This window comes from Olea europaea, chromosome 11, assembly GCF_002742605.1.
Source record: "Olea europaea var. sylvestris chromosome 11, O_europaea_v1, whole genome shotgun sequence".
Classification (NCBI taxonomy): Eukaryota; Viridiplantae; Streptophyta; class Magnoliopsida; order Lamiales; family Oleaceae; genus Olea; species Olea europaea.
In genome coordinates this window covers 21,468,620-21,477,577 of record NC_036247.1, presented here as the reverse complement: position 1 = coordinate 21,477,577, position 8,958 = coordinate 21,468,620, and the positions used below count along the sequence as shown (strand labels likewise).

Below are 8,958 nucleotides of genomic sequence, written 5' to 3'. Positions count from 1 at the left end.
GAGATTAGAAAAGGTACTTGAGTAGCATACTTATTGTATATTACTTTATTTCCACCTGCTGTTGTAGCAGTTACTGTTTTCTTTGAATTATATGTCCAGTATTCTGATGGCAGTACATTTGGTAAGCAAAGGCTTATTGTACTTCCTGTATCTAAGTAAGCATGGAATTTAATTCTACAATAATATTTTATATTGAGTGTAATTTCAATATATGGGCTCATGGGATTAGTACTTATTATTCTTTCCATGATAACAATGATTTCATATTTTCATCTATTCTTGGAGTGATAATTGGATTATCGTCAACTGTTATTTTCAAATATCCTTGGCAGATTTTATAAGGACTATATTTCTCAAGAAAGTTTATTCCTAGTAGAATAGGTGAACGATCTACTCCATATAATTCATCTTTATATAGAATTATTTCTTTAATATATTCTTTCTGATCCTCTCCTACAAGTATAAGAGGAAATTTAACATATTTTCTTATTTCAAGATTATTTCCTAAATAATCCTTAAATATATATGGTTCTGGTATTTCAAAGTCTATTAGATGATTAACAAACTTGGCATTTACATAACTTTTATCTACTCCAGTATCTATAAGGACAAGAAGATTTTTCTTAAATCCTTCTTCATTTACATATCTTGTCTTAATGTAATATTGTGAACTTGATGGTTCAGCAATACTTAAATTCTTAGGTCTGCTTATCCTAGAGTTTTGTCTAGAGGGAAATCTTGCAATAAGATTTTCTCCTTCTAAGCTGACACTATTTCTTCTTATTAATTTTCCTTCAGAATTAATTTCTTTTGCTTGTTTATGGAAATCAAGCATTATTTGTTCTGGTATAGTTACTTCATGTTCTTGATATTTCCTAGGAGGTATGTATTGTGCTAATTCTTCAAAATCTTTATGTATTATTACGTTATTAGTTATTTTTCTTAAATTGTGATGATGGCTAGTGCTAAAAGCAAAAATTGATTTTATGCTTATACTAATAGCCTTACTTTTTAGTAACATCTTTAAATTTCCAATTCTATAATATAGATTGAAACTTTGGTCAATATTTTCATCACTCAATGATATGGCATAATTTGGTTTTATTGTGAATATTATCTTTTGATTGACTAGATTTCCTACAACTGTTCCTAATAGAGCATCTATAGGATCTTGTAAGATTCTATTGTCCATACAGTATATTTCTATTGGTATATTCATACCTTCTCTAAAAAATCCTTTTACCATTATCTGGACTCCTCCTAATTCAATACATTTTAATTTATTCCTTATATTTTCTGGGATTTTGGATAATTTTTGTTTTACCCATTCTTTTGTGATTATAGGAATTCTTATTTTTCCTATAGCATCTTCTATATTAATAGACATTTCTTTATAATTCATACTTACAATTGTTTTATTTACCCTTGGTAAAATTCCTAAGAATTCTTGATGGAATACATCTTTTTCTTATAGATCTAATATCTTTTTAGTAATTCCTGCGTATTTTTTAATGTCAAAAGTAATCTCTTGATTAATACCTTCTATAGAATTTTCAACTTCTTCAGTTGTTTCTATTTCTATTTCTGATTGTTGTATCTCTTGGTTCATATATACTATCTCCTCATAATCTTCTTCTGATGAAAATGTATCTAATTCATAAATACTACTGCATTTACTACTTAAATCTCCAAAATATTCAATTGGTTCTATGTCACTATCTTCTTGGAATTTTTCATAAATTCTAAGAGTTTTTATATTTTGTCTATCTTTCTTTTTAGGACATTGAGGGGCAATGTGTCCTTCTTCATTACAAATAAAACATCTACATTTTTTAATGTTTCTTGGTTTAAATTTCTTATTCCAATTTCTTTTCTTGAAATATTTTTTATGTGGTTTAAAATTCTTTTTATTGAATTTTTTGTAGTTTTTGAATTTCCTTTTATATTTCTTATATGGCTTATATTTCTTCTTATGGCATCCAAATTGTTCAACTTGGCCATTATCTTTATAACAACATAATGAATTCTTTCTTATTTTATAAACTTTCTTATTTTCTAGTGCTTCTCTGAACCACATTCCTATCATTCTTCTTGTAAATTCAATTCTACTTTCAAAACTATCTATTTCAACTCCTTCCTCTTTTCCTAGAGGTAGTAATTTTTCATATTCTTTTAGTAACTTGATTCCCCATGGGAATGGTAACTTGGTAAAATAAGACCTTAAAATAGGTTTATTTTCCTGATAGTCTCCTTGATTGAGTATATAGTATATTTCTTCAAATTTACATGTATATCTTTCTAACTCACACATATCACATATCTTTAAATTTTCCATTAAAATCATTCCTTGGTTATATTCATCTTACTTTCTTTCTTCTTCATTAGAAGCATACCTATCTCCTAAGAATTCTGTTCTTAAGATTTTTTCGAATCTTTTTAATATTTCCTGTATATTTTGTTCATTTAGAGTATTCCTATTATCTAATACCTCAGTTCTGTTTGTTCCATATTTTATCCTTCCTTTAATAATTTCTGGTAACTTTCTACACCATTCAGACACAATTCCTCTGAATGTATGTTCTATAAATCCAAAAACTGTATATGTTTCCCATTTGTTAAATTGTATAGCTAAATCTGTACTTTTTATCCATGTTTCTATAGCTTTATCTTTATCTACACAGTCTAAATCTAACCATACTCCTGTTGTGTGGATTGGTTTATTATAAGATTTCATTTGATTTATTTCTTTTATGGATTGTTTTCTTACATTTCCAGTGTATCTTTTCTGTGTTTTTCTATATTGATTAAGACCATATTTAAGTGATATTGTAGTACCATAAGGATAATCTTGTTCTTCATCACTACTGAATTATACTTTTATATCATGACTTGAAGATAGATTAGTATTCATTTTTATATTTTCCATTTTTTCAGTTAATTCTTCTAACTGTTTTTTATATTCTTCATACTCTTCACCTGTTGATTCTAAGAATTTTTGTTCTATCTCTTCTACATTTGTAATCATATATTATTTTTCTTCATGCTTTTTTCCTTTATTATTTTCTTTTTGTGTTGTCCTAAAATCTTGGGGTGGATTAATAATAATCCTATCTTTTCCTCTAAGGTTTTTATCTAATAGGGCATTTCTTATTTGTAGATTATGTTCTAAATTCTCTAATCTTTTATGTATATCCCCAAAATTTTCATTTGTGGTATTCTTAGGTAAATAAGGATAACTAGGTTTTTTATTTTTTTCAACTTTTTTCAAAATTCTTCAATTATATTTTCTTCATCTATTATATTCATCATAATTTTTGGTTCGTAACATGGTTCTGATACCATTTCGTCGGAGTGTGCAGCGGAGGGGTTAATATTTTTAAGCCAATTAAATTTTTCATAAGTATTTAAAATATCACAATAGAATTTATAAAATTCACTATTTTTTACCAATATATTTTCTTTAATAATTATATTTAATTCTTTAATTCTTCTTCTTAAATTAAGAATTAATTTATATATATCTTTTTCCATTTTGATTATTTCATTATCTATGGAATCATTTTTATTTTTTAGTTTTGGGTCTAGATATTCTATAAAGAAGTCTTTCAAATCTTCTTCCAAATAGTTTAATTCATTTTCTGTGGCCTTTTTTAAATCAATAAAATTTTGTATAATATTTGGGTCTAAATTTATTAAAGAATTTTGATCTATATTTCTTTGTAGACCTATTTGAAGATTTTTATACATTATAGTGGTTTTGGTTACAATTTTCTCTATAAGGGATATTTTAGGAAATATAATTTTTTAAAGGTTATTTTGGAAATATTTTTATTTCCTAGTCTAATTTGGAAAATCCTCCCTTTATTTAGACTATTTTGATGTATTTCCCCCACCCAACCTCGTTCCTCCCTATATATTTAGGTCTCTATTACAATTAGGCTTCCATTGCAAAAATCCCGACGGATGGAGGCAAAACAGAGAGATGGAAATTTCTAAGGGTGGTTATCCCTCTCTATTTGCCTGTGATTTCACTATCCACAAAATCTAACTGCCCTTTTATACTCGGGTTTCTGAGCGTATATATTCGGGGAAAATTTCACCAATGGTCACTGAAGTTTTAGCAAAACATAAGAGCCTGCTTGGGAGTTTATGAGTACCGGTTATGGGGGTTTTAAGCAGCTCTTTGTTTGATAAAGCCTTTTGAGATTGCTGCTGCTGCTGCTGCTGCTCATACTTTGTGTAGGCTGTGAGGATTCTTTTCGTTGAGTTGGGTCGGGCAAGGAAAATTCGGAACCGTATCTTGGCGGGGCAAGCCTTGATGGCGTTGTGAGGAGGGAAATTGACTGTTCTCTCTCTCTTTCTCGTTCTCTCTCTCTCTCTCTCTCTTGCATATGCAACAAGGCTTTTGCAGCCATGGCGGTGCTGGAATCTCCTTGCCTGTTGTTTTTGCAGATCTGAGCCTCACGCAGGTTTATTTATTTCAAACTTGCTTTTTCACTTAGCAGTGAAGTTTATTCTTAGATGGACATGCTATAGCTCATTCTTGCAAAATCATAACTGAAGAATGAGGCGAATGAAGAGATGTAATTTTTGCAAAGGGTGGTTACCCATCTCTATTTGCCAATGATTTCACCATCTACAAAAACCAACAACCCTTTTATGCCACCAGGACCAGTATCTTGGATCCATTTTAATCCACGACTACTTATTATCTTGTTATAATTTCAGTAACTTGTAATTAAACCCAAACAAGCTTTACCTATGTGGGATTTTACCCTTAACAAATCCTGTTCATAGAATGTCTGAACTTTTGGTGAGGTTTCATCCATGGAAATTTCAAGTATTAAAAGGTATAGTTTTGTTGTTGCTGAGGTTGCTGTTGCTATCTGTAGGCTGTGATGATTATTTTGTTCGAGTCAGGTCAGGCATAAGGAAATCTGATCCGTATCTTGGCAGAAACCCGGATGGCGTGTGGAGAACGGATATGAACTTTGTACTTTCCCTCTTTCCGATATGCAAATTGGGTTTTGTAGCCATGGCGGTGTCTTTCTCCCAGTGCCTGTAGTATTTCCAGATCTGAGTCTCACTTATTTTTATTTTAAAGCTTACTCATTACTTATAAACCTTTTAACTTAGCCAGGCATCGTTGGAAAAATCCCCACTCAAGAATGAGCTCCTTCTATGCAAATGATTTCACCTTCCACAAAAACCAACAGCCTTTTTATGCCACCAGTCTCTTGGATCCTGACCAGTGTGTGTATATGCTGTGTAAAGCATTGTTGGATTACCTTTGGCAGGAAGGATTAGATTGGATAGTGTTGAAAAAGGGGGAAAAAGCATCATCTTTCTTCTTTATACTCTTCTTTCACACTCCATATCAACTATAAACAAACATGCACTCAGGCACTGAACTTTGTTGAGGTTGCTGATGCTACTGTAGGATTGGATTGCTTTGCTAGAAGGGAGATTGAAGGTGTTTTCTCTCTCGTAAATGCAACTTGTCCTGAGCCTACCCCTGCTTATTTACTTATAAGCAATCTTTTTAAGTTCAACTTGTCATGGTTTTGTGTGGTTTATATTGGCTTGGATTCTTCAACCTCATTGGTTAACTTTTGGGTCTGGCTCTCCCAATTGAGCGTGACATTTACTTATAAGCAATCTTTTTAAGTTTAGCCAAACATAGTAGTCTTCATTGCAAAAACCCCAACTTTAAGAATTAATGAGACTAACTGAGGGATGGGATGTTTTCTAAGGCCAGTTACACCTCTCCACATGCCAATGATATGACCATCTACAAAAGTGATCAGACCTTTTATTCCACTCGATCTTGTTGTTGAAACTGCCTCAACTTAAACTTTTCATGAAAGTTATTAAGAGAGAGAGAGAGAGAGACACATGTATTAAATTAAATTTAGGCTTCAACATTTCTTCACGTTCAGAGTGGATTCAATTTTTTATGATAACATGATGAGATTGAATTCAAGATCTCTAAACCAACTCATCCAAAATGAGATTGAATTCAAGATCTCTAAACCAACTCATCCAAAAGTATATGGCAAATTGAAATTAGATTGATGCCACATGTACATGGAAAATGTACAGACGGATTTACATAATGTCGCATGACAACATTTCATTGGATTTTGAACAGAAAACGTAGTTAAAATAGCCAATCATGTGTTGCTATTTCAGTACCTGTAAAATTGCCTAAGCATTTCTCCTATACAAGTATCATTTCTGTTGAAATTATCCGATACGTGAATCTTCTTGTAAGCAGCAGCAGTAGATCACTTCTATGTATTCACATTTCATCCATGGGATTTTCATGAGCCTCTGTTCCTTTTCCATCGTATGATTTTGTATGTTTTTGCTGCTGTGTAGGCTCTGTTGATTTTGCAAATCTTAGCCTGTTATTTTATGTTTCTTCTTGCATAGCTGTGATTGTGATTGTGATTGTGATTGTTCATACTGTTGTTGCATTGTGTTCAGATGGGCGAATGCTATGTTGTGTAGGTAAGTCGTGTTGCATTATGTGATGTTTGTCTGTGGTTCAGGCGTGTGTATATGTTGTAATTTATCCAAGCGTGTAATTTTTATTGTGTCTTTTAAATCTTCAAATTGGTTTGATTTTGAAGTGGTATATTTATAGATGGTGTCAGTCACTTCTCTCGAGGTCAATTTTAATTTTGTCTACAACATTATTTAGCTTCCGTTTGTTTTCCATTAAAATGAAAAATATGATTGTTATCCATTACATTAAGTCATCATATTTGATTTTATATCTCTTGTGTGGGATCCGTAATGACTATATTTTTCATTTTTATTTTTACATTAATGTGTACCGAATGGGGCCTCAATAATCTTCGATAAAATGACTAAAATGTTGTAGACAAAATTAATTGAGTATTTGATTTTATATCTTTTGTGTGGGATCCGTAACGGCTATATTTTTCATTTTCATTTTTACATTAGTATGTACCAAACGTGGCCTTGAAACTCAATTAATTTTGTCTACAACATTTTAGTCATTTTATCGAAGATTATTGAGGCTGTCATGTAGTTTTTATCAGGTTGAGAAGCAGATTTCACCTTATAACAATCACTGATTCTACCATGGAAATCGATGTACATTGATCTTGTCTTGAACGTGGCTAAAGTGCGGTGGTTCAATGGCAGGATAAGGTTTCAACGAGTTATAATGTATATGATTTGGATGTCCAGTTCAAGTGAGGATGAAAGAAAGGGCTAAACGCAGTCATTTGTGTTTGTCTGAATATATGACTATGTTGGTAACAAATATTGTGATCATCCACTTCCTTAATTTGCTAAAAGGGTCCAAAACTTTGAATTGGTGACAGAAAATTGTCACTAGACCCTATAATTTAATTTTCGTTCAATGAAGTACAATGGCTTTCATCGATTAGGAACACGTGCACTAATAAGACTAGATAGAGAAATGGGAGTTTATGACTTGAATGAATCGATAGCAATGGATTAGTGGAATGAGGGATTAAGAGCTGGATAGAGGGGTGCCTATTTATCATTGTGTGTGAGGATTAAATGTATTTTTAACATGTTTTTAATTTATTTATCGTATTTTAATTTTTCTTAGATATATCGACATTTTGTCAATTGTGCATCTCATCCTTGAAGATGATTTTTATGAAAAATATATTTGTGTACTCTTGAATGAAGGAATGATATTTTGTAACAAGTATTTTATGCCTTCCCAACGAACTCTTTGGATGGAAATTGTTAATAGAAACAAGATTGGTTAATAAAGTAAAGACTAAGGATAAGCATAAATCAAAAAATTTAGAAATATAAGGACTACAATAAGAAAAGATTAAGGACCTTGTTGAAAAGTGTGGTACATAATAATATTATTAGGCTAAAGATATTTGCTCACAAGTTTTAATATTTAGATTATATTTTAATTGCATAAAATGTTGATAACTTTTACTCCATCTCATTAGATACCTACTTGAAAATTAAATAATCATTCAATTTTTTTACCATTTTCAATAACATCAAGTATGATTTTTTAATTCATGTTAAAAATAAAATTAGCCTATATAAATGAAACAAAAGAAATATTCATTATCATATTTTTATTTCAAGCTTTTTTCACGGCACTTTGACTTTCAAATTAGCATAAATTGTTAATGTTTACCAATTCTCTTCAAATTGGTACAAAGATTCGCTTCTCATTCTATTTTCATATAAGTAAAATAAATAATAATGCAATATTGTGATTAAATATTCGAACCTAATTTTAAAGCACATTAGTAGTATTTTTAGACGAAAATTATCATTAAGGACAAGATTTTCTGATTAATGAAATGTTAAAGATAAGAATGTGAGGAAAAAAAATTAAGAATGTAAGTGTGATAATGAATAAATGTTAATAATCTTTAACTTTTGTTTGACAATAATCCTTTCGAATTTTTTTTCCTAGTGCTTATTTTTAATTACACATTTATATAATAAAATATTATTTACATGAATTAAATTTTTTTCTACTTTATGATCATATATTTTTCAAAATTTTATTCTAAAAAAGAAAAAAAAATTATTATATATATATGATTGTCAAGCAGGACTTTAATGTAAATAAAAATGTTGTGTATATTTATAAAATGTATAATTAGTAAAAGCATCTCGTTTGTGCTCATTACGAAAATGATTCTTTTCATTTCAAATTTGGCATTTACACCCTAGTTTCAAACATTTCTTGTGAAATTGGTCTTTTTCGTCAAATTCCATTAAATTCTTTTGTTGAATGTCTAGTGTGGTGCAAAACATCCATGTCGTTTGCTTCAATTGCGAAAATAGTTCTTATTGTTTCAATCTTGATATTTGGACACTCGGATCGATCTTTTTTTTTCTTTCTTTTTTTTGTGTGTGTAATATGTCCTTATAATCTATTTTTTTTCCATTATAATATTGTAAAATGAC

General features: G+C 30.2%; 1 long non-coding RNA gene across 1 annotated transcript; it reads left to right on the top strand.

Annotated features, from left to right (window-relative positions):
* The first annotated feature begins 3,921 nt into the window (after positions 1-3,921).
* On the top strand, positions 3,922-7,610 carry LOC111403754. The gene is made up of 2 exons (XR_002704522.1): positions 3,922-4,469; positions 4,893-7,610. It is a non-coding gene; the product is annotated as an uncharacterized LOC111403754 (long non-coding RNA).
* Positions 7,611-8,958: the final 1,348 nt, after the last annotated feature.